The sequence below is a fragment of the Agelaius phoeniceus genome, chromosome 4, assembly GCF_051311805.1.
Source record: "Agelaius phoeniceus isolate bAgePho1 chromosome 4, bAgePho1.hap1, whole genome shotgun sequence".
Taxonomy (NCBI): domain Eukaryota; kingdom Metazoa; phylum Chordata; class Aves; order Passeriformes; family Icteridae; genus Agelaius; species Agelaius phoeniceus.
This window is the reverse complement of record NC_135268.1, coordinates 37,455,563-37,480,221: the sequence shown is the minus strand read 5'-3', so window position 1 is coordinate 37,480,221 and position 24,659 is coordinate 37,455,563. Positions and strand designations below refer to the sequence as shown.

Genomic DNA, 24,659 nt, shown 5'->3' with positions numbered 1-24,659 from the left:
AGATATGACACCTCTGGTTTGCCTTACCTGGAATTTCTTTCCTCCTGAAGCCACTACTGTAGATAAATTGTACTCACAACAGGAATTTGTGATGGTTACTGTGGGCACTCCCACGGCTCAAGTGCGTTCTCAGGGCAGGTGGTACATGCTCATTTTCAAAGTTCTTAGCAAAATAAAATTTAAAAGAAGAAATAACGGGGCAGTAAATGTAAAACAGTGCACCTGAGAGTGGATTTTAGTATCCAGCTGCTGAAGAACATCCAGAAGTCCTGAGCTGCTGCTGCAGAGCACTCATTAGGATCAGAAAGAGGGAGGCAAAGACGAGAGCTTCAGCAGCTGAAGGGAGGTTGAAGGGCAGCTGCAGAAACTGGAACGCATGTGATGCTTCATGCAGAGACTGTGGGATGTGCAGCTGCTTAATTCTCTATGGAACATTCCTTTTCTCATGAATATTCCTTTATTCACTGTATCTCCTCCAAAGGGTTTGGCAGTGCCACATCACAGGATCCTGTCTAGTACTCTTCAGAGTCTAACTTGCTATTGCTTTTTAAGTCAGCTAAAGCTCTGAAATGATTGCTTATAGCTGGGGCATGTTTTGATTGCTCTCCTGTCTTCCTTAGGCTATTCAAATGAAGGCAGCAGCTGCATTTTGCCATTCACAGTCATTTATGCCTAAAGGCTCATGTTTCCTGTCAAAAGCTGGAAGCAGTCATTGTATATGATTTTTGTTCCTCAGTTTAATCGTACATCACCAACGTGTTCTCATAACATATTCCATCTAGTAATGACTTTATTGATCCACTCTTCAGTCTTTCATCTTTCCATGCATCTAAGCACATTGTAACAAAACTTCCACTGATCATTTTGTATCTTAAATTACACATAAATACATATTAGGGAGCTATTCAATAATCACTCAGTATCAACAGGCTTACTATACAAGGGCCCAAGACAACCTTAACTGTCACTGGAAATAATCACAGCTAAAAAGGAACAGAACTAGGTTGCTACCATCTGCTTCCCATTGCAGATTAAAAATGAAAGAAAAAAATTAGAAATAATAAGCAAACATGAAAGGAAAAGAAGCCTATGATCAAAAGCACAAACCATAAAAACACTTTCTTTTTTCTTAAAAATAATATTAATTCATGTGCAGCAATTTTAACATTTAAATTTATTTTGCTAAAAACATTTTTTTGACAATTAATAACTTTATATTCTTACATTCTAGACATCCTGATCAAGATACACTTCACTATCTAAAAATACTTACTTATTCTGATATACTGCCTTCTTTTTCTCTCATATTTTTCCAAAGAATTGAATATATCTGTGTTGAAATTAAATCTTCTTCTACTGCATCCATGCATATGGTTTCTATCACATCCTATTGCCTCACAGCCCACAGTGCTGGATTTCTAATATTACTAATATCACTTCCATAGCAACCCACTAAGATATCATAAACTTGGCATTACAGCTTCATTCCTAGATTAGGTCTAAGGTGGAGCTGATTTCAAAAAGCAGCTCTTATTAAAGCATACATACACATAATAACCAAAAGTAATTGCCATTGGGATAGGGATAATAGCTTTCAGAGTACTGCAAATCAATTTCACAAAAAAGTTGTCCCTTTTCAACTCTGACCAAGAAAAAAAAAGAACTTGTTTTGTTAATGATGTTTAGAATACATTTCCCCAGCCATCCTTAAAGAGAGAACCATATAATCACAGGGATACAATTACTGAAAAAGATAATATTACTTATGTTTTTCACATGCTGGATTCATTCCATTACACAGTGGATACAGCACAGTGTAAAATGAGGGGAAAATCTAGGTCCGTCCTTTAGCTGCAAATCTTAAATATGCACAAATGAATGCACAGAATGAATAAGTGAATGAGAAGGAATTCAACTTCAGACACTGCCAAAATAATTTTATCAATAAATCTCTTTACTTTTAAGTATAAAATGTAATACATTAAGTAGAACACATATCATTTGGTCAGCATTCTGGCACGTCTTATGATATATAATGACTAGGGACAAATGGGCTACACTTGTTACTTCCTGACTGGAGTTCTAAGTGAAATTGGTGAAGAGTACAATGCAAGAAACCATATACAATCTGTACTGCCACAGGCCTTGCAAATGGGTGAATATCTCAGAAATAAAGGGCATTATTTCAGGAGTAACTAAATCTGCAGTGGTTTTACTCTGTACATATTTCATTGGCATCAGGGACAATCACAGGGGAAAATACTACTCTACTGGTCTCAACACAGGTTTTCTTTGAGGTTCATCAGGAACACAGAACATCCAGGTCTCTTGACTGAAATAGCATAGGGAAAAGAAAAATCCACTTGTCTATTTATGAGATATTCAAGAAGGTTCCTCTTACAGCTTTAGATAATAGGGAAAGCTCTGTAAGAATGAATTCAAAGTGAAAAAAAAAAACAGTAAAAGGAATTAACAGTTTTCAGCAGAGAATACCTCAGATTTGTTCTAGTTGTTGGTTTGTTTAGTATATCCACAACTTGTCTGAGAAAGTGAAGAACTAAGTTTCACAATACAAGGTTGTTTAGGATAGTAAGGAAGGAGCCAAATGTGCATAATTTCAGGGAGGAAAAAAGACTGAACAATTATACCATAAAATGGCAGTTAGAAACAGCTGTAGAAAGATAGTGATACATATGGAAAAAAAAATCTGAATTTCACATACAAAATAATTAATGCTGTGCTTTCTCAGGAGTGGTTTTCACTACTTTGGTTCAAAGCTCAGGAACAATGAAAAAAAAAGGAATTGAGTTGAAGAAACAGTAAGGAAAAGAGCAAAGTGGAATGCATTGCTATGCTGTCAATGGAACGCATCATGCATTGATGTCTTGAATACTGTATGCAGTTGGTTTTCACCTCAGCAAATTTATGGAGTAACTGGGAAAAGTCCAGAGAAAAGAAATCGGTATGACTTAAAAGTAGAATTCTTCAGTCTGGAAAAGAGAGAGTTTACAGGAAGATGAACACCTATATATTATTTTTAAAAATTGAAGAAAGACAAAAGGAAAAGAGTTTTTAGCAGCCTTTTCCAAGAACTATGGAAGATCAAATCAAACAAGGATGCAGATAGAAAACAATGGTAGTGGGTTTTGCTTAATTTTTGTTGTTTGGTTCATGTTTTTTTGTTTTAACTTGTTTGTTTGTTAGGTCTTTGTTTGTTTGTTTTGTTGGGTTTTGTTTATAACTGCATGGTCACACATTTAATTAACCTGTGGACCTTCTTGCTGTAAGATCTTGAAGGCACTAAAATGAAGAGACAGAAAGCTTACCTGGGTTATACCTCCCTATATACTGGACTGTTAAAAAGCTGAGAAAATAACATGGCCTCATGATGATCTGAGGTACAAACTTGGGCTGGAAGAAGCATGCTTGGGAGCTCAGGCTAACACTGTGCCCTTGTCAATCTTTGCTTTTGTAACACGTTACTGCCGGTGGGCAGCGTGGCTGGCATTTCCAAAGAGATATAATACATTTTCCCAAAGGTCACTGGATGTCTTTCTGGGCTCCTGTGGAGCTTTTAAGTGCTGTTACTTCACATAGATCCTTAATTTTTTTTTAAATTTTTTTTCAATAGCAATATGCCCCTCTGCAGTGTTAAAATTATTTTTATCAAGCTCATGTATGCAGGAAGAATATCAGACCAGGGCCAACAGCCTGCACTTTTCCCTAAGGCACAGGGTCAAATAAACACAAAACTAGAGAAACCCTGCAGTTTGTGCTGCCAATATTGCAAAGTGGGACAAAGCACACTCAGGCTGAATGTTACCCAAGAAGTGAGCTCTTGCCTCACTTAAAACCTAAAATTTAAGTTCTGCCTTAAAAATTGTAACCAGAGGGATAATTCAGAAGGCAAGACAAAACCAAGCCACAGCTTTACATCTATTTAGTCTATGATTTGTCCTTCTTCCAACATAGATTAAAGGAAATGACAACTCCCTACATCTTTCAGGAAAAAGAAACAGAATTTTTTACTGTCAGGGAGAGCATATTAATTAATTATGAATTAAAACATGACAAACAAGGATTTTAACAGTTAAAAACCTTCAGTTTGCTATCTGAGTACCATGCAGATGTATATATTGAAACTCATTGAAAAAAAGTATAACTTAGAAAATGCCCTGGAAAAGAGAATTTCCACTTATGCATGTTAATAATGTTAATTACCTTGGCTTGCAGTTATTATTTTATGTGGGGAAATAAAAAAAGAGTTGGGTGGGTTTTTGGCCAGCATTCCTTCAAAATAAATATTTTTGTACAAGAAAGTGAGAACATGAATTATTGAGCAGGATAAAAAGATTCTTATCCCCAGTTTCTCATTTCTGCATCTTTGTGATATTCAAGCCCTTTTTAGTTTGCTTTTCTATCCTTATAATTAAGTATGTCTGTTACAATTTACATTTGCATTTACAGACATACAAATGGTAAAGGTGATCTTTGAATTTCAGATGGTACATGAAAAAAAAAAAACCCTATAGTTCAGTCCATTATATATATTTGTTTAAAAATGAAATCTTAAAATATTTTTTTTCTATCTGCATGGATTAACTTGTTTCTGCAACTGAAATTAGGAAGGTATTCTACCTAGATGAAAAAATAACACTTCTGGGGCTCAATCTTATTCTCCACTGAGACACTATGCCTGATCTTGGTTGTGTTCCAAGGCACTTCTACTTTTACTTGCTTGGGAAACATATCAAGATCTAAACCTGATATACTGAGCACATTGATTTACCCAGCAGCTCCAGAATCAAATCACTCCAATTTAAGAACAAGATTATATGTCTAAATATGACATAATTCCAGAATTTGACAGAAAATGAATCTGTAAAGCTATTCAGGGAGGTGCTGAGATCCAAAACTAACACTGCTCAAAGTTTTATGACTGGTTACTGTTTTCATCAGGCACCCAATAAAACTACATTCCTAGAAATTTCCTCTTCTGCAGAAGCAAAAAAAATACTAGTCATGTAACTTTAGTTTTGTGGTTCATTCACCACTGTAAAGGACTATAGTGAGTTTGAGATAATAGTGTTCTTACCGCATCTCCTCCATCTATTGTGAGCTAAATGTTATTCTAAAATATGCAGGGGTTTTTTTCTTAAAACCAAGCAAAAGGGAGGAAGATCACACTTGTGCTTTGCAATTCTATTACACATTAAATACAGTTCTTTTCCAGCTTGAGATGTCAAATACTGGGTCTCATTTGTCACTTCTGTCTCAGCATATTTAGTTTTGTGGACAAAGGTTTTACTTTTGCAGATAAAACCATAGTTCTGCTATGCTGCTGAAACAAGTTTTAAAATACAGATACATATTTTGCATAGTTGTCATATATTTGCTTTCAAATGTAGAGAAATAGGACTCTCTCTTCTGAAGTTCACAGAAATCTATGAGCTGTAGTCTCTAGTCCTCCACTACGAGTTAGTTACGACAGGAAAGTAAGAGGCTCAATGCCACACAAATTACCGTTTCAGATTACCATTTCAAACAATTGTTTTCTCACTGTTGTTTAAAACACAGAAAAGAAAGCTTGATTTTTTTTTTGTTATTTCTTAAACTAATCTGTATTCTCAGTGACAAATAATATATTATTTGTCTTCGCCTTTTGTCTTCAATGGTTATTTGTTGCTTCTGTAATATTCAAGTGATGAAAGCATGTTTCCTGCATTTATTGGCATTATTTCACCTAAAACGCTCATGGCACTCCTTTGATTAGCAGCTGAAAAGTCCACTAAAATAAGTTATTTAATGTAGTATTTTTCACCAGTACTGAGACAGTGTTATAAAACCTGATGCATTTGAGACTTACTTCCTTTTTCCTGTAGAGGTGATTTTCCCCCTCAAATAGCTCGATACCTATTTCCACTTGGTAACAAAGTGAATGAGAAAATAGGTGAGCAGCTGAAATAAAATATCCTGCAGATGAAGAGCATCCTGACAGAACAGCTCATTTAAACACCACAAGCAGATTTCAAAGCATTGGCTTTAAAAATAGACTCATGCAGGATGAATAATCTAAATATTTGAACTCTTGAAATTTACATTTGGTTTAAATATTTTGACAGAGTTTTTAGTTTAGAATGATTTTTCTCTATTTCTGTGATAATGGAAATTGTAATGAAATACTTTATCTTAGTGAGAAGGCTCATCTTGTCTGACTGGCTTTCGATAAACAGCGGGAGCACAGACTGGAAAAAAATTGAACTAACTAATAGATAAACCTACTTATAGATGAAACCTGGTACAAATCTTGTAACTAGAAGCTCTCATTGATACAGCATTCAGAAGATCAGGTCATTGAAAAAGTCTCATTTTCTTTTGGTCAGAACAGTAATTGTTCAATATCTCATAAGAATTTTTTTAATGTTAACCTAGTCACCCCACACACCCAGACTCCAATGACATTTTCTAACTCAGGTACAGAATCAACAGATTAAGAGAAATTGCTCATAAATATAAACTTGAAATTTATTTTCTTCCTTATACTGAGCTATAAAAACATCTTTTACCAGACAGGATAAAAAAACCATCATTTTCAATTTCAACTATTGCAATCAATAGTTGAAATTTTGGTAAGATAGTAATACATTTTAGATATAGCATGTCTCACATCCTGATGTTTAATGCACATTCCTTTAAATATCTGTGGTTTAGTTTTCTTCAGTGGTTTGCATTTTTGGTAATAAATACATTCTTTCTACTAAGCATATTTTATGTGCAGCTTAACTATTGCAAAAACTGTAAGACTGTAACTAAGCCCATTTGGCCATAAAATGGATGTTTCAATGAATGTAAGAAAGCATGGAATGGAGAGGATAGGACAGGAAAGAGCCGGTGTTCTTCATTACTACTCACTTTTTTCTTTTTTCACTGGGCTCCTCTTTCCAATATCGAGGTGATCTTTGAATTGAGGTCCAGTCTGCACTGGATCTGTGTGTAGAGACAACTCAGAATGCCAACGTGTCAGTGGACAGCAGTTGGAGATGCTTATTATAGGGTTCAATGCTTCCAAACTGACTGGTCAGATCCCATGATAGCTGGAAACATGGAAGGCTTGTTGTTCAAATAGATATGACTAAGCAAGTAAAATTCAAAATATTTGCCTTATTTTCTAAAATATTTTATATTAACATTTGTATACCTTATCAGAAATGGGACATTGGATACAGTTTTGTTTTCAATTAGAGTAAGTTATAAGTACAAACTAACTTCTCTGTCTACCATGCTATCTAGTACGTTAACATGTTACGATCTGAACAAAATAATTTTAAATTGTTCTGTGCTACCTCTACCTTTGTTACTGATCCACATCAAACAGGTGTGGCACACAGCACAACCATTCTGAAAAATCTCATTAACCTGAAAAAAAAGTAGACAGGTCTTTTTGTAATCAATTCCTTCTTTGCCTAAACACAGGGAATTATAACTATAAAACTTCAGTTTTGCTATATATTCTATTTTTGGTTATAAAAATACAAAGTTTGCTCAATTTTCATCAAATATTCTGATACTATCCTCAAAAACCAAGCACAAAGTTAAATAGGAAAATTGTTCTAAATGGACTTGCAACCTTTTGGAAAACAACCAGAAAAACCCCCCAAAACCCCACAAAGAGGATAACACAATACCTAAATTAAAATGCTTATAATGCTTTATTCTATTAATAAATAGCATAAGAGTTGAAGGCTTGATAAAATTGGCTTTGATACAAGAAATTAGAACTACTGCTCTTCTCAAGTAATTTCCTAAGTTTTTATTATAGCTACATAAATGAAAGAAGTTTCAGTGCCATATATAATATACGGTAGATGACTCAATATATATCTTTGATGTAATAATATTAATACCTTTGTTTCCAGATTCATTCAATCATCTCCCTGATGAAAGAGTCTGCATGCTAATTTATAATCTGTCAAGAAGATTTATTGATTAAGCTAGATTTGTTGCCTGTCTCTTGCCTGTTTAGAAAAAAAAAAAAATTTGCTCTCAGGAGGAAACCTTGTGGCTATTCTACCATTAGTCATAGCTGGTTGTCTCCTACACAGGAAAGACACAGTTCTTTGTGCTGCATATGGAATTTTGTTAATGTCACTAGTTGGAATAGCAAAGACATATTTAACTCTGAAATATTTACTACTTTTTTTTTCAGAACTTTCATAATTTATGAGCATTTTTATGTGTTAAGAATAGTAATGACCATGGGAAAAGCAGAAAGGATAAGAAATATGGATTCTTCAACTCCAACACAGAAAAGCTTTGATTAATTCCCATATATGTTTTCACGTGTCACTGAATTTCTTTACTTAGAAAAATAAATAACAGTAATAAAACATTAAAGAATGGTTTATACTCAGTGTGCTTTTCATTTGGACAGAAAAATTTTGCCACAAATGCTTGCCAGAACGCACATTCTTGTAAAACTTCTTAAACAGTTTGTCAAGGTAAGTAGTTTCACAATGTTAGTATCAGAGAATCACCACAGTGTTAATAACTTTAGATAAAAATTGCATGTAAAAGAAGGGACTTAGGACTCTTCCAAACAAGTTACAAACCTGCAGGGCCATTCAGTTCAGTAAATACCATATAGCTCCATGTTTAGACATGGGAATATTTACAATGAGACTTCCTGACGAAAAGCTAAAAGCTATATAATCAATGGTTCCTACTGTTTCAGTAATAGGTGCGTGACCATGAAAGTCAGTGCCTAGTAAAAATAGAAAGATTCTGGCTGTGAAACAGAGAACATGCATTTTTTACCAGAAGAATGTGCTCCACCACGAAAAAACAAGGAAAAAAAAAATGAAATAGTGAAAATAAACCCATTGATTCACTTTAAAACACCAAACATATAAAGCCATTTAGCTGGATATAATAAACAAAAACTGTCAATGACAACATTGTGGTATTGCTATGCATTTGAATCTAATCAAAATGTCTTGGTTATACAAGTTCTTAAACAAATATTTAGAGAAGTAGAACTGTTCCCTTCTCACTCAAAATTTTAGCCCAAAATACCATCTCCTGTAGAAAATATGAATGCTCAAATATGAACATATTAACTTATTTTAAAATCACTCTAAATTTTTCAGCGATTGGGAAAAATAAAGTATAAAACTCATATATTTAGCAACAGAATGCTTTCTTCATGATGACTTACTTACTGATGAGTTTGAAATCTTCATGGTTAATGAAATAAAATCCTAACTTATAGTTATTCTAGGCAAAATAATTTAAAATTTGATCTCTCTGAACTTCAGTGGATACCAACAGTCTTTGATTATTTGATCTGGTTCCAACAAAATTCTACTTAATGATCAGGGTAATTCCAAGGCAGTGACAACAACACAGTGATGATATGAGCTTTAATTCAATGTACACTCACTTGCAAAGCCACATAGAAAACATAGCCTCTATAAAGTAAATTAATACAGAAATCTAAAATGTATTAAAAATCCTGTATATTTGCTTGTCCTCTTAGGTTTTATGTCGAGACACTGGAAGGTCTTTCAGGCTATTGTACCATGTGTCCCTGTTTCACCAGCCATGAACTACTGCAGGAGCTTCGAGAGTACCTGATTAAATGCCTGCGTGTCTCTCCCTCAACCTCTAAGTGTCTTCTTGATATAGATGACCATATCCATTTCTCTACCTATTTTGCTACAAATATGTCCTTCCTCTAGAACCAGAGAAGGGTTGGCTCTGCTTTATTCCTGAATGACAAGTCATCAACATTACTTGCATCATCTCGATTTAATAAGTGGGGTCACATCAAGTACATTATATCCCCCAGGCAGCAAAAACTTAACAGCTCCATAAATGTGTCAAGATGACAAAAACCTCATAAAGTTGATATAAATTTAATATGAGTGACCACTATTCTAGATTTTCCCGCAGGTATCAGTGAAATGACTTTTTTCATTCTTTTTTTCTTTCTTTTTATTAACAGCTTCCTGAGTTGCCACACAGAAGAATGCTTAAATTATAGTACAGTGCATTCTCACCTATCTTAGAAAGCATTTTAAATAAATTGATATCCATATCCTGTAAAACATGCTGTTGGCAGCCTTTGTTTTGTTCAGTAGAGGTAGAAATTTTAAATAAGCAGAGCAATATTTCACAGGACACATCCAAGAAGTTTATTTAGTTATTGAAAACTAACAATAAAAAAGTTGTACCTTTCAGAGCTTCAATATTGCCTTTTCAACTCCACCTGTCCCCCAAGAAAATAAAAGCCAATATTAGAGAAGAATACCTCATAAAATTAAAAGTTAGACTTGAATTCCATAGCCTTTACAGCAAATGCCTACATGCCAAAGACACAAAGTTATTTCCTTTCTACATTTGTCTTGAACTTTTCTTGTGAAGGACTACTATTAAAAAGAAATCGGGTAGCCTGATAACACTGTAGAAAATAAGGTGTCTGAAAACAGCCCGAGATCTTGATTAAAATAAAGAGCTAGTATGGTACGTAACATTGTTTTCAGTTCCACGCCAAATCACAGACTGACAACTGACAGTAAGAGGTACTTTTCCTTATCATCCATGTCTTAGCTCTTCTCCTTGGAATATGCCCCATGTTGTGAAGAATTGTGACAGCAGCAAAGAATTTTACTACTTTTGTTGTCTCACCATTTTATTTTCACAATCAAGACAATCCAGTGACATTTTCATAGAATCACAGAATATCGCGAGTTGGAAAGGACCCACAAGGATCATCAAGTCCAAATCCTGGCCCTGCAGAGGGCAGTCTCAATAATCACATCATAAACCTGACAGAATGCACTTGTCCAAACACTTCTGGAGCTCTGGCATGGCCAATTCCCTGAGGAGCCTGTTCCAGTGCCCAGTCACTCTCTGGGTGAAGAACTTCTGAGTGCAGAGCCTTTCCCTGGCCCTGCTGGTGAAGCTGTGCCTGAGGCACCCCAGGACATTCCTGGTCCTCTTGGCTGTCAGGCCACTGCTGACTTCAATTTGCCATACCTGCAGGTCCCTGTTTGTGGTGCTGCTTTCCAGCCCTTCATTCCGTACTCCATCTGCACTTTCAGGGATGCCCTGTTCCACCTACAGAAACTGGCACTTGCCCTAGCAATTTTTATTAAAAAAATCTGACCATGTTATAATTCCATCCTCTTCAAAACAGGTCTCTATACACTTCATGAAGCCTTGACTACATGGATCAAACCTAGATTGCCTTAGATTTCAGTAGAACCATGATCTTACCTGTCTGCTTTTGTAGTCCAGCTCAAATTTTTCTTTTGATGCTATTTAGTTACTATTTTATTTTTAAGCTTCTTTTGCTTTTCTAGTCAATGGGATTAACAAAATCAACAGAAATCCTAATGCTGCCATTTTGATGGATAGGTGAAAAGAATCTTGTCACATGAGGTACATATATAGAAATACTTATTTCATACAAAGCTGTTTTAAACAGATACTATTTCTTTAAAAATTGCATAAGATGGCAGTTGCTATTGCATTCCATTACTACCCTCATTAGTACAGATGGCCTATTATTACTGCTGTTATGTTAACTATTTTTTGCTGCCAGACAAAATAAAACCAATTTCAGTTTACACAATAGAAGATTTGCTGCTCACAGTAAGAACAATATCAAGTTTCTCACAGAAAAATAATGGATGCTTCCCACAGGATTACCTGAGTCTTGACAAAATTGTTAACAGGAAAAGAATTCAAGTGTAGCATATTGCTTTGAATTAATAGCACCCATCTGAATTGTAAAAGTAGAAGGTAAGTTCCTTCTGCACCTGTTTCAGACTAGCTCCTGGACCATTCACATTTCTGAGGGCTCCCATCTTCCCTAAATTTCCACCTTAGGCAAGGTCTTCATCTGTCAGCTGCTCATTAGCTAGGGTTTATTGAATGGGTTGCAGAAGCTAATCCATATTTTTTGGCATTGAAATGAATTATGATTAGAGTGTTACCATATACCTCCTGAATGGAAGTGATTTCTTACATTTTTATAGAACATGACTGCTTACAATCCTGTAAATACATCTTCATGCAGATTCAAAACACCCCGTGTATTATCTAAATTAGTCTCAGTAACTAAAGTGATTGAAGATATTAAACTATTATGTGAAATTCACTAAATATGGACTATATTACCTTAATTATAGTAATATTTTGCTAAGGAATATGGTAAGAGAAAAAGTGCACAAAGCCATGGTTATCCCTCTACAAAACTATATTTAGACTGCAACAAATTCATGAAGGTCCTCCATCAGCTCCAAAAGACAATCAACAGAGCAGGAAATGGTATTGTCACATAACTCAGTAGTGACACGGGTTCTGACACCAAGGATCTATCTGAATTAACACTGAGAACTAAATAATGTACGTAATCATTAGCAACACCTCATTTAAATAATTGGGGAAAAATCCCTAATACTAAACTAAATATCGAAAAATAAATGAAATACTAAATTCATGTTAGTCATTTAAACAGCGATTATAGGAATAAAGATGCCACAGAATGCAGCATTTGATTTTTAAAAGTTTCTGAACTCTATCCATCCCAGAAAGCAGATAATCTAAAGTCATATCTGATGACATGTAAAGTATTTTTTTCAATATTGTTCCTTCACGGATTTTTTCATTTGCCTCCTTGGGTTTGTGCCTCTGAATTTCTTTCCAGAGAGTCCTCTTATAAGGAAATATCTAAGCAATCCCTCTTCAATTACAGTGATACATTTAAAAGAATTGGTGAAATAAAATACTCCCAGTTTTAGTATGGAAAGAGATAAAAAATGGCAGAGGTATTACAACATGAATGATAATTTCAGGAGATGATTCCAAGCAGAAGCATAGCATTCAACTGGGTACTTAGGTCTCTTAAGCTGACCACTTCAGATAGTGTATCAACTCAATTGAATACCAAGTATTGCACATGCAATGGTAATGGATAAAAACAAACAAACAAACAAAAAAAAAACAACAAAAAAAAGAATGAAATGGAAGTTTCAATTTTAAAGGATGGAAATCACCTTTTTTTAGCATATTCAAGTGTATTATGAGGATTTTCAGTATCTATTCATACTAATGTTTTGCCAAGTGTATTCTACAGCTGGTTAATCAGCCTCTCAAGCTGTACCTATTTGCCTCTCATTCAGTGGAACATAAATAGCTTGTATTCCAATCATAAAAAACTGCTGGCCTGGTCTCAACTTTGCTCAGCTCCTGTAAGCACCTCAAACCCCAAATACCTGGAATTTAATTTTCCTCAAGTCCCTCATTGGTTCAAAGTAGATCATGAGCTTTTTTTTAGTGGGATTGTAATATGCACATTCTTACTTGCCCTAAATGCCACAATATCAAGAGAAAATACCACAACATGGACAAAGTCAAGCTTGCATGCCAACCCCGTGCTTATATCAGTGTTTATTTGATAAGTAACCTGTTTACATGAAGCATGTGTGCTTATCAGCTCTTCAGACTGAGCTACTTCAGTCTAAAGAAACCTGCTCCAGTCTGCTGTCCCTGACCTACTGCAAGGACTGCGAAGCTCAAGATAATAACACAGCCCTGCCAGCCAGGCTGTCCTAAGATATATAATAGTTATTCTCTGAAGATAACTTAAAGATAATGAAATAAGACTGTAAGAGGTACTTCTAATAGAGTTTCTGTACTTCAAACACTAAACTTCAAGCAGTCATGGAATTTGACCCATGTGACCATTCCTCTTATTGCCCTGTAATTACCAGAAGTACAAGAAATTTCAAACCATCAATAATAAAATTAAGATGAAAATTAGTAACTTATTTTTTATTTATACTAGATGTTCTCCTACATAATTAGTCTGCTGATGGGAATATTTATTCACTTGATCACAATAAATGAAATTAAAGAAGGCAAACAATTTTAAATATTAAGAACAAGAAGAAATTGATCAAAACACAAACTTGAAGACAATGACTAAAGAAGCATGTAAGAGACAGTTGAACTAATATTTTATTTTTAATTCTCCATAGCAATTGAGCTCTTTCATACAGAAATTTGAATTCATTAAAATTTTAATTCATTTAAAATTCATTTAATTTTAATTCATTTAAAATTTTAATTCATTAAAAGACATCTCAAAAATAAAGGACTGTTTTTGCATGCAAAAAATACAGGTGAGAATTAAAAAAAAATTATAGGATTTTCATACCTTGCTGAAGTATTAAAAATGAGAATGGCAGCTGATGAGATTTAGGTGTTTTAAATGAGCTGAGAATATGAAAACTGAAAAAATACTTATTTGTAGACATTGATTGACTAACAAGAATAAAAGTGAAGCAGCATTGCTGAGATTTAACTATAACTACAGTAAACACATATGAATTTTAACCAATCAATTAAGGAAATAAGTTAACTTAATTTCTAGAACCAAACTCCTCAAGCAGGATGATTCATAAATGCATTCACATTTTTCAGGATCCAGATCCAGACTTAATTTCTAAGTTAGACATCTCTATGTCCTGTAGCAAACTCACTAGTTTTAATCAGGTTCTCTTTTACTAAAGAATTGAGTTTTGCAAGTTAATTTCTGGGCACTGGAATTCCAGTCTCATTCAATTAAACGCTGCAAGACTGACCTGTCTGTTAAGCCTAGCAGATGGCCCTAAGCACTTGGCTTGGAATGAGTTACAGTCCATGCTCACCAGCAGGAGCCTGGAAAAATAGAGGAAAGAGATCAGTAGGGTGCAGGGTGAGGGAGAGTTAGAGGTACTGCAGCTGGGATAGAGGGAGAAAGGACACAGAACTGCAGGCAACCAGAACTCATTGGCTTTGGTGCCCAGGGAGCAGCTTCCCAGCCATCCAAGTTTCAAAGCTGTTAACCTGATCTTGACAATAAGCTAGGCAGAAAGATGAGTTTTTAAAAGAGAAAAGCAAGAAAAATTCAGACAAAATGCAAAAGTATAGAGAAATTAGGCATCCATTTCATTTGAAAAGTATCTACCAGTAATGTTAAATCCTAAACCAACTCACTTGTCTATATTCGCAACAAGTAAATTCAGTTTGCCTAAACCTTGAAGAAAAGAGTTTGTAAAAGGCAAAAAAAAATTCCAAACAATTTCCTTGCTGTGACTTAAAAACCGTAGCTCTGACCAGGACAGGGAAATGGTCTTTTGGATGCAGAAATCTTTCATTTAACAAAAACTGGGCTTTCACAAGCTCAATTTTCTGTCCCATATCATTCAACAAAGGGACTATATTCTCTTCAGTTTTGTTATTCCTAGTTTCTATTGAGTTGTGAGAAGCTAGATCAATTAATCTTTGCAAAACATGCTGTGCATCTTGCCACTTTTTTAATAATAGGAAAACATAATAGCAGTAATAATAGCAATTTTAGTAGACCACAAAGATAGTGGATGATAGTATTAGCATATCTGAAACACAGACATTCAACAAAATAGGTCAGATCAGTGGCTTTCAATTGTAGTTTAAAGAGTTGGCCCAATGTGAGAACTATGAATTATTTTGTTCCTATTTTAAGGTCATAAAATTGCTGTTTCCCAGCACAAAGTATGACAGAGATATTTTTTTTTCTACCTTCAGTCTGTTTTTCTCTTTTTTTGAGAATACTTCAATAGAGTAAGCTCTACACCTTCTGTTATTGAGGCAATATCAACTATACTTCCTTTCATCTACAAATGCATCATTTAATCCACTGTAATCAATGCAGTTGATGTTAATGTTAAACTGACAGGAACTGAATAAAATGAGTGTCATGTCTCATATCAAGGAAAAAGTGCAATTACAGTAAGCTTCAAAAATAATTTACACTGCATTTTCAAAAATAAAACCAATGCCGTATTAGCAATTGTATTTTATTAAAAAAAATCCTTTCAACATTTAAAAAAATCACAGCTTGGTTTATATCCCTATTAAAGTGGTTGAACTAGGAGGGCACGTACTGTACTACACAGCTGTTGCAAATCTTTCTCTCTCAATGAACATTTTTTGGGATTTTGGTAGGTAACTAAGTGATTACATAACCCAAAGAGACCAACTAATGCTTCCTCTGTAGTTTTCTACTTTCTGCACAGTCTAACCCTCAGACCACAGAGACCCAAAATACCATGAGACCTAAACAGGAGCTATTCTAGGCCAGTATTTAATAGACTGGAACTCAGAAACTAATTACAGATTTGTGCAGAACTTCACAGAAAAATAAAGCTTTAATGAAAGACTGTTTGCTGGAAAAGTAGGGGGAGGCTTTTTTTCACATGAAGCAGAGAAAATGAGTTGCTACTAAGGGTGTGAAGAGCAAATGGAAGCTCCTCATATGGCTTCCCCTCAAGGCCACCATCTCTGTGGCTCTCCTTTAGATGCTGTCTAATACCTCTACAGCCCTCTTGAGTCTTAGCTCCCAAAACTGCACAGAGTAATTGAGGTGGGGCCGCATCAGTGCAGAGTAGAATGTGACAATCACAATCAGCTGACTATCAATTAATCTATTTAAAATCAGCAAGGACAATGTTTGTGGCAATATCTAGATTTTTTACTCAATATACAAAAAAGGAAGGATGTTTATTGCTATTTATTTCCTATTTAATTTGACATAATCACTATTTTCTCCTACCTTCTGTGTCACAAATATCTGTTGCTCAGCAGCTCCCAAGTGCAAGTGCTTTACAAAGCATGAATATTATTGGGAGTGCAGGAACCTTGTTCAAAACTCACCTGGCACCTTTGTAAACATTTACTTTGGCTATAATTGAATAGATGCCATGCCTAGAAATAATTGGTTGGTACAGAGGTTAGAAATAGGGAGTGTAATAATTATTAGTTCCATGTATGGGTTATTCTAAACGTTAACAAGGAAGGAGCCATTTATCAAAAAATGTAGAACCTCTTTTCAGCACTAAGGAAAGGGTTGCAAAGAGTTTTAGTCAGGAAGAATTTAAGCAAAGAAGCAAGGAAATCATTTGCAGTTGAAGAATTGAACCTTTGGAAATGAACACTTAGAAAATAGGATATGTACAGGTATTTTCCACTGAAAGAAAAGGACCTAGGATCAAGAAGGAAATTAAATGTGTCACTGGTGATAACCATTGACTATTAATTCAAAGTTGCAATAATATAATGGTGGTTTTTTCATTTGTCAGTGAAATATGTTTGCATATGTTTATTTTTACTATGTATAATTTGTGATGATGTCAATTCTGTAAGAAGAAAAGAGCTAGCAGCAAATCTTTAATGCTGTTAAAAGATTACCCATATTAAGTTTAATTTGAAAATCTATGGCTAGAGAAATGAATTTAAAGGATAGTAGAGTACAGTTAGGACTTTCAGATATGAAAAACTCCAATATTCCTTCAATGAACTTTGCAAATCAAAAAGAAGTGCTATCACTTGGTATTTGAAATTAAGAGATACCATTTTTGCTGTTGAAAAATATTTCTGACTTCATTATAAATTTTCATTTTTTAAAGTATATTGTTACATATACATTACTATACCATTATATGGAAATATAAGGAAAAATGCACTAAGGAAGCAAGCTGCAGTAGTATTATAAAGCACTGATTCTGTTCAAAACCAAGAACTGATACTGGTTTTTTATTAGTTTTGTTGCAAATAAAAACACTACAGAGCAGATGTAGCAAATCCATCTGAGTGGATTTTTCAGTCCTACTTTAAAAAATTGCTATTTTCTAGAACTTATATACGCAGAGATGCTACACAATAGTCTAAAAAGAATCAAATTAATGTTTCTAAGAAATTGAAATAGTGTTCTAAAAAAATCTGACAATATTGTGGCCTGATGTCTCTAAAATCAAATAGACTCTAACATTCATCGAGAATTATCACAAATGACTTGAAGAAGATACTGCATTTATGAACAGTTATTACCTTTTTATTGAGTTTTATGTCTGCAATATTTAGTATCTAGGTGACCAAAAGAACCTGTCAGGCAGTGCTGTTATTTGAATATTCCCAGACCTACCTCCTGTGTGTTTTCCCCTCACAGTGCTGTGCATTGCACTGGCAGCTGGAAAGGGGTTGGTAACACCCCAGTGCTTTGGCTGCTGCTGGGCAGGGCTGGCGGAGCCTCAGCGCTGCCTCCCAACATTCCCCATCAGGGGGCTGGGGGTGGGCAGGATCCTGGGAGGGGACACAGCCAGGCCAGCTGACACAAAATATTCAGAGGAGCATCCATAGCAAATGACATCAGCTCAGATATAAAAGCTAAAAAGACAAGAGGTCTAAAGGGAGGCATTTGTTAGTGGTAATGTTTGTCTTTTGGAGAAACCTGTCCACATGCTGAAGTCCTGATTCCCAGGAAATGTCTGAACTTCGTTCATGGATGGGAAGTAGAGAACAAAACCTTTTTCTTTTTTCTCTTTGTTTGTGCATGCACAACCTTCCTCTTTTTTTCCAGTGAACTGCCTTATCTCAATCTACAAATTCTTTTCCATCTTATTTTCTCTCCCCAGGTCAGCTGAGAAGGGCGAGTGACAGAGCAGCCTGGGGGCACTTGGCATCCAAGGCCAACCAACCAGACCCAACCACATTTTAATCAAAATGTGTTCTACACACTGTTCTACAATTGGTCACAGAAAGACCCATTTCAAACAGCAGGTCGTAATTGGCTGTTCCAGGAAACCGTATATAGAAAAATATTTAAGGAGTCAGTCTCCTCTTCCTCTTCCCTGATTAGAAAATGGTCACAATGTCTGCAAAGAAAATTCCCCTGTGAAAGTATTCCTTTCAAGTTGGACTGCTTGAAGAAAAATGGGGTGTCCTTTTCCACTGTAATTGATAGTCAGTTTCCCCATTTGTTCAAATTTTGGTAGCCAACCCATGATTTAAAGTCATAGTCAGACTTCTGCAGCATGAAAAAGCCACCTTATTATTAAAAGCTTCATAGTGTGCATGTTTGGCTGTACAGCTAATGGCTATTTTGAAGGAAAAAAAAATAAAAAGAAGGATCAATAATTCATAAAACTTAGGTCTTTTCAGAAAAAAAGGTACAAAATTCAGGAAAATAGTCCACCACAAAGGCTAAACAAAACTTTGTCATTTCTTCTAACTCCATTATCCATCTAGGTACGTGGTGTTTCTTTCCTCTTACTATTCATCACAAGTATCCTCTTTATCAAAATTACTAGTCTTCTTCTAGCAGTTTTGCAGCACTAAATTCTAAAAGTGCTTTTATTAATTTTAATTAATCTTCAGCATAAATAATCTAAGGCAGGCAGGTATTATTCTTAATTTACAAATGAGAGAGACAGCATACAGACAAGTGACCTTGCACAAGTTAGTACAGAAAAAAATCTGAACAGAAGCCAAGTTTACATCTCAGAGATTTCTTTCAAAGTCTAGCAGCCATACTTCCTTTTTGTATTTCTTGCTTATGTTTTCCAAACTCACCAGCTATCTCTGCTAACTTATTTTCAAAACTATATAAATTTCTGGGCTAGCAGAAAGTAGCACCTTATTACTCTGTAATCAGTAAAAGTTGTTTGGGTTGTATTTCCATCTCATCTCTCTAAAGAGATAAATATTTATTTTCCTATTCACTCCTTTGGATCCTCTGAGCTTTTACTTAAAGGAAAGTATCAGATTGTAGTTTCTGCTAACTGACGAAGCCATTTTTCTGTGCTGGATTTGTTCACACAACTTGTTGTTGCATGTTGTTTTCTAAACAATTGCATTCAGGAATTGATCCAATATGCCTAATATGTCATCTCGCCAACACAAGGTAAATTCAGATTGTTCAGTTCAGCAGTGAAAGGATCATAAGCAAGTCAGTAGATTTTGAGCTAGTTTTGAGAGATTAATATAGTTCCTCCTCTAGTATAGTAGTCTGTTGGGCTACTTACTGTTTTAGCTGTCAGTACCCTTTTCAAAATTATATTCTGTGTAGTGACAATCACCAACCTTGCTTTCTGTCTCCTTCATATTATCCCATATGACCATTTCTGAAAAACAGATTAAAGAATGTGCTAATAACACAAATAGTGAAAATACTATTCCTACAAACATTTTACCAAATTCTGAGATATATTTCAGTTACAGTAGTCCTAACATTGCATTCTGTTATCCAACTTGGGAAACTCTTTTCTTCTATCAGCTCTAGGGCCAAATGATCTTTTTTCAAAAGCTCTTTGTTTCCTGCTTTTTTCTATGATGAAACCAAAATTTTTCAGGTAGCATCAGGAAAATAATAATCAAAAATACATCAGAACCCCCCTTCAAATCTGTAAGAAGACCACTTGGTGAAGTGAGGTGAAGAGAACAGAGAAGGAGAAAAAGAGAGAGAGAAAAAATTAATGCTCAGAGGGTCAAGATGATAATTTCAGAAAGTGTCTCTCTGGAACTTTCCTCTCCTTTCTTTCTTGCATACAAAATACCTTCCCCATTTCCACTACAACCTTGTCACAGCAGGTAAACCAGGAATGGACAATTCTTAAAGAGAGCACCACCAGATGTAGCACTCCAGACCTGAATGAATGTTATAGTCCTAAATGTGTTTGGTCAAGGTCTATCTCAGAAGCTGTAAAACACATTCCAACACACTGGAACAACCCTCTTACACAAAGGATAAAAAACCAACCAACAAAACTGCTGCCACTGTAAGGAAGAGTCACTTTCTTCTTTCCAATATGCAGCAAAATCTTCAAGTATTTGTGCTGTAACTGGGGACATTACTGCATTCCCTGCTCTAACAGTGTGCTGTTTAGCAACAATTGTCACCTGAGCCATTTAGGGCGCATCACAGCAGACCATCTTCCCCAGGTTCAGAAAACATGTGTGGAGGTGCAGCCATGTAGATTGGCAATGTTTTAATCCAAGCATTTTATAAATCAAGCTAGGTTTTTTCTTGCATTAGTGAAAGTCAAGCAGTGATGATTTCAGGTTTGTTTTATTAGAAATTAAATCCTCCTAGACATGCAACTCTTTGCGAACAAGGTAGTTTGCTCAATAGCAGTGTTACTTAGCTAACCCAAGATGAAATGGTAATAAGGTGTGTAAATTGAAACTATTTAGCTAATTTGTTGGCAAGGGAATCACTGCTAGTCTCAGCTGTGAGATCAAGGCAAACTTCTGTTTACATTAAAATAAACCATGCTTTAATATCGGAGGAAATGTCAGAAAAAACAAACAAAACATACTTAATTTAGGTCTCCCAATCTAAGTTTCTTAAGCAGCTTCCAAAACGGATAGCATATATAGCTCATCAAAACCTTTATGATGAGACAGATTTGCAAGCACGTTTTGTTAAATCAGTCTATAATTAAAATAATAAAATCAATACAATATTCTTCTTGCTTGTGTCAGAGTATCTGGTATTGTATTCTAGAGCCTACTGTGACAGTTTTCAGCTCAATTCTCTAATTCATTTCCTCAAGCATCCTGAATAAAATCCATTCTTGCTATAACAGTTTACTGACATTAGTCTTGAATGAAATTCTAATTTTGACATGCCATCAGCAATACAGAGAAAGTGCAAGCAGACTGCTGAAGGCCATAAATTATCTGTAGGTCTACCTGCACAAGGCACTTTGTCATTCTGTCCAGACCAGAGAAGTCTGTGACATGTATCAGTTGTAATTCAAGGTGACCTCCATCCCTGCACTGTGTTATTCCCCACTCATGTAAAAATTAGATGTTCCATTCCCATCTTCATGTCATAACTGTTGCCTATGAATATTATACCTGGAAAATTTCATCGATTCCCAGGGGACAAGCATGGACATTAACATTCTTGTCAAAGAGATTATTGGATTTTCAATCTACTAAATATGGAAAGAAATCTCAAGCAGATTGGTTTTGCCTCAGGTATGTATTCTGGTCATGAAAGTCCTTTTTTTTTTATGCCTTGCATTTGATTACTGCAATATATCTTAGAATATACAGCAAAAAGGAAAAAAAGAAGTCTGAAGTTGCTCAAACATCCAGTCACACATAATATACATATAAATATCATTTTTAGGTATTCAGGATTTACTTCATATTTTAAAATGCTCAAGTGAACCAAGGTTATGTTATTACTGGAGGCAACAGCATAACTACAATCTTTGTAGACATACCCAAGCTAGTCTAAAATTAGCTGACTCCTGTATGCTACCATTGTTGCCATAGCAGCCCAGAGCTCAGGATTTGTTATCAATACCTCGACGTAGTTTTGCAGCCACAGGGAGACTCATGCACGCAAAGTGTGCGTCAGCCGAACAATTCTGAGCATAGGTTTGACCACATCACATAATTAAATATAATGCTACCATTTTTAAGTAGTTTAGCATAATTCCTAACTGAATTCCTCTCTGGATTCAGTTCTCACACTGACATGGCCTACAGAGTAATTTTATAAACTATTCTGAATACCAAAAGTTCACTATTTTACACTGAGATTTCATTAAAGAAAAAAATTCCTCTGCCATTTTTTTTTCTAGACTGACTGTTACTATAAAATATGACTAAGTCATAGTTTGTAATCTAATGTACTCCTCCACACAAAGAAAGCTTTACTGATTTAAGCTCAAGTAAATGTAGCAGCACAGTAGAACATTCATTCTAATTATAAATAAATAGAGGAGTCTAGCTGTAGTAGACCAAGACCGTAGAGCTATTTAAATTTTTTTAGTTATTTTGATTTCCCAGTTTCTAAGAGCCAATACTCTTGGGATAACTTGGTTTGCTTTGCCTAGGAAATTTAAGTACCTTATCATTAACCAATATTTCATTATAAGAAGCTTCCAGTTCCATATGCCCTTGGGAGAAACATGATAGTTATTTTTTGTATCATTCAAAAAAAGGAAGCTCCAATACAACTTTCCTGAAGTATTCTTAGTAGTATGAAATCAGGAATGCATAAATGGAATTCATATAAAATCAGGAATATATAAATATAATTTTAAATATTTCCTGATGATTTCAGGAAATAATAAATACTGCCATTTCAGCTTAAAAAGGCCAGTTTGGGAGAAAACGCTGCAGCTGACTTTCAGTAAGCAGAGATAGTAAGATGAATTTTGGATGTAGCAATTAAAAGGTGTTGCCTTATGTAATAACTACTCTTTCTTGTTCCTTGAACCATGCAATTACTGCTACTGCACAGACAACTTGGTAGCAATAAAGCCCTAAAAATTTTGAATCATTGTCAGGAATAAAAAAAATGTTGAAGAGTAAGGAAGCTACATCTGCATCTCAGAATGTATCCATGAATCTCAGGTCTAGCAAGACATTTAAAAACCTGAAGTTATTGGAAAGATTCATAGATTCTTGAAGAATAATTTTACACATTGTAGGAAAGACTCTGAACTTCCCAAGGAAGCTTATAACTTGAACCTACATTTTTCTTTGCAGATCTGTTTCCTCTGAATTTTAGTCTCAAATACAGTCATCTCCCCCTGAAAAGGAATAGCACTTTGATTTTTCATCTAGCAATAGAGACCCTCACACAAAGGCACCATCCTTCACTTGGCAAGTGAAATACCTAGTGGAATTGCAGACAAAAATTGATGTGGAGAAGAAAAAAAATAAAGTGACTGTCCTTCTTTTTCAAGCATATCCTCCTCTATTACAGAAAAAAACCTGGAATATGGCAAAATCTAAGATAACCTATAGGACAAAATGTTTTCCCTGTGCCCTCTCTATTCTAGGTGTTCTAGGAGTTCAAGCAGCATTGCAAACACATCACAAACACAAAGATGTGAAAAAGATGGAGAACCTGAGGAAGTTTGGCATTTAAAAATATAAACAGCCTTTTTGATATACTTATTAACTCAAAAATAGAGTGGTTTCTTTTTACTTTTATGAAATTTGTTTTTGAAGTTTTAGGTTACATTAAATGAGTTTCATTGATATGATATGAAATACCTTGCTTGTGTTATCAGTCTTTCATTTCCTGTTTTCCTGAGGGTAGGGTATCTTCTGTCATATGTAGCAACAATCATTCACTTTTCTCAGGTATTCTATCAAATATTCATTCCTATGGCTTTATCATAGCATTAATCATCTGACATTCTTTGCTTTGAGTTGAAAGAGTTGCCTGAAAAGTTTTTATTGTGTTTTCTTTCCTGCCTTTGTATTACAAAAATTTACTTTAATACATTTTAGTCTGAGTCAGGTAACAGCATTTTGTCTCATGATTTTTACTTAGGGATATTATTTATGTCATGGCAAGGATTAATGTGATAAGAGTAATTAATGTAGAGAACCGTAACAGTGATTATTGAACAAGAAAAAACATCTAATGCAAACAATATTAAGCATGTGGTTGGATATCTCCTTTAGACTTTCTACTGAACACTTGACTTATGTCTTACAGAGCACTTTTATACAGCCAATACCTTAAATAACTTGCCAATGTTGAACCAATTAGAAAAAGAAATAACAGACAAGGACAATAATTTTGCTGTCTTTTAACTTTGTGTTTTTCCCTTCCCAGGAAAAGGAAATTTCAGGCTTTTAATCAGCCAGAAATGCATTCCTCCCATTGCATACAACACAGTCCTTTTTGTCAAAGTGCAGCACCAAATCTTCCTCACTTGACAAATGCTTTCCTTTAAGGGAAAAGGAAGGACTAAGAAATATATATGGATCTCTTTCCCATGTAGCATTGAAATTTTTTGTGGGTAGTTTCTTAT

The 24,659-nt window shown here is 34.9% G+C and overlaps 1 protein-coding gene and 1 long non-coding RNA gene across 6 annotated transcripts in view; one reads left to right on the top strand and one right to left on the bottom strand.

The window, feature by feature from the left end:
- Positions 1 to 1,410, bottom strand: part of GALNTL6 (polypeptide N-acetylgalactosaminyltransferase like 6) — a 539,467-nt gene extending 538,057 nt beyond the window's left edge. For 4 of the 5 annotated variants that reach the window (XM_077177322.1, XM_077177325.1, XM_077177324.1 and 1 more), the window contains exon 1: positions 1,274 to 1,402. The gene's annotated coding sequence lies outside the window, so the exon portion shown is untranslated. Of the gene's footprint in view, positions 1 to 1,273 lie in introns of all 5 variants that reach the window. The other variant, XM_077177323.1, reaches the window with a different exon arrangement.
- The window catches only part of LOC143693963 (uncharacterized), a 112,996-nt gene that overhangs the window by 51,563 nt on the left and 36,774 nt on the right, over positions 1 to 24,659 (top strand). The gene's annotated exons all lie outside the window — the stretch shown is intronic.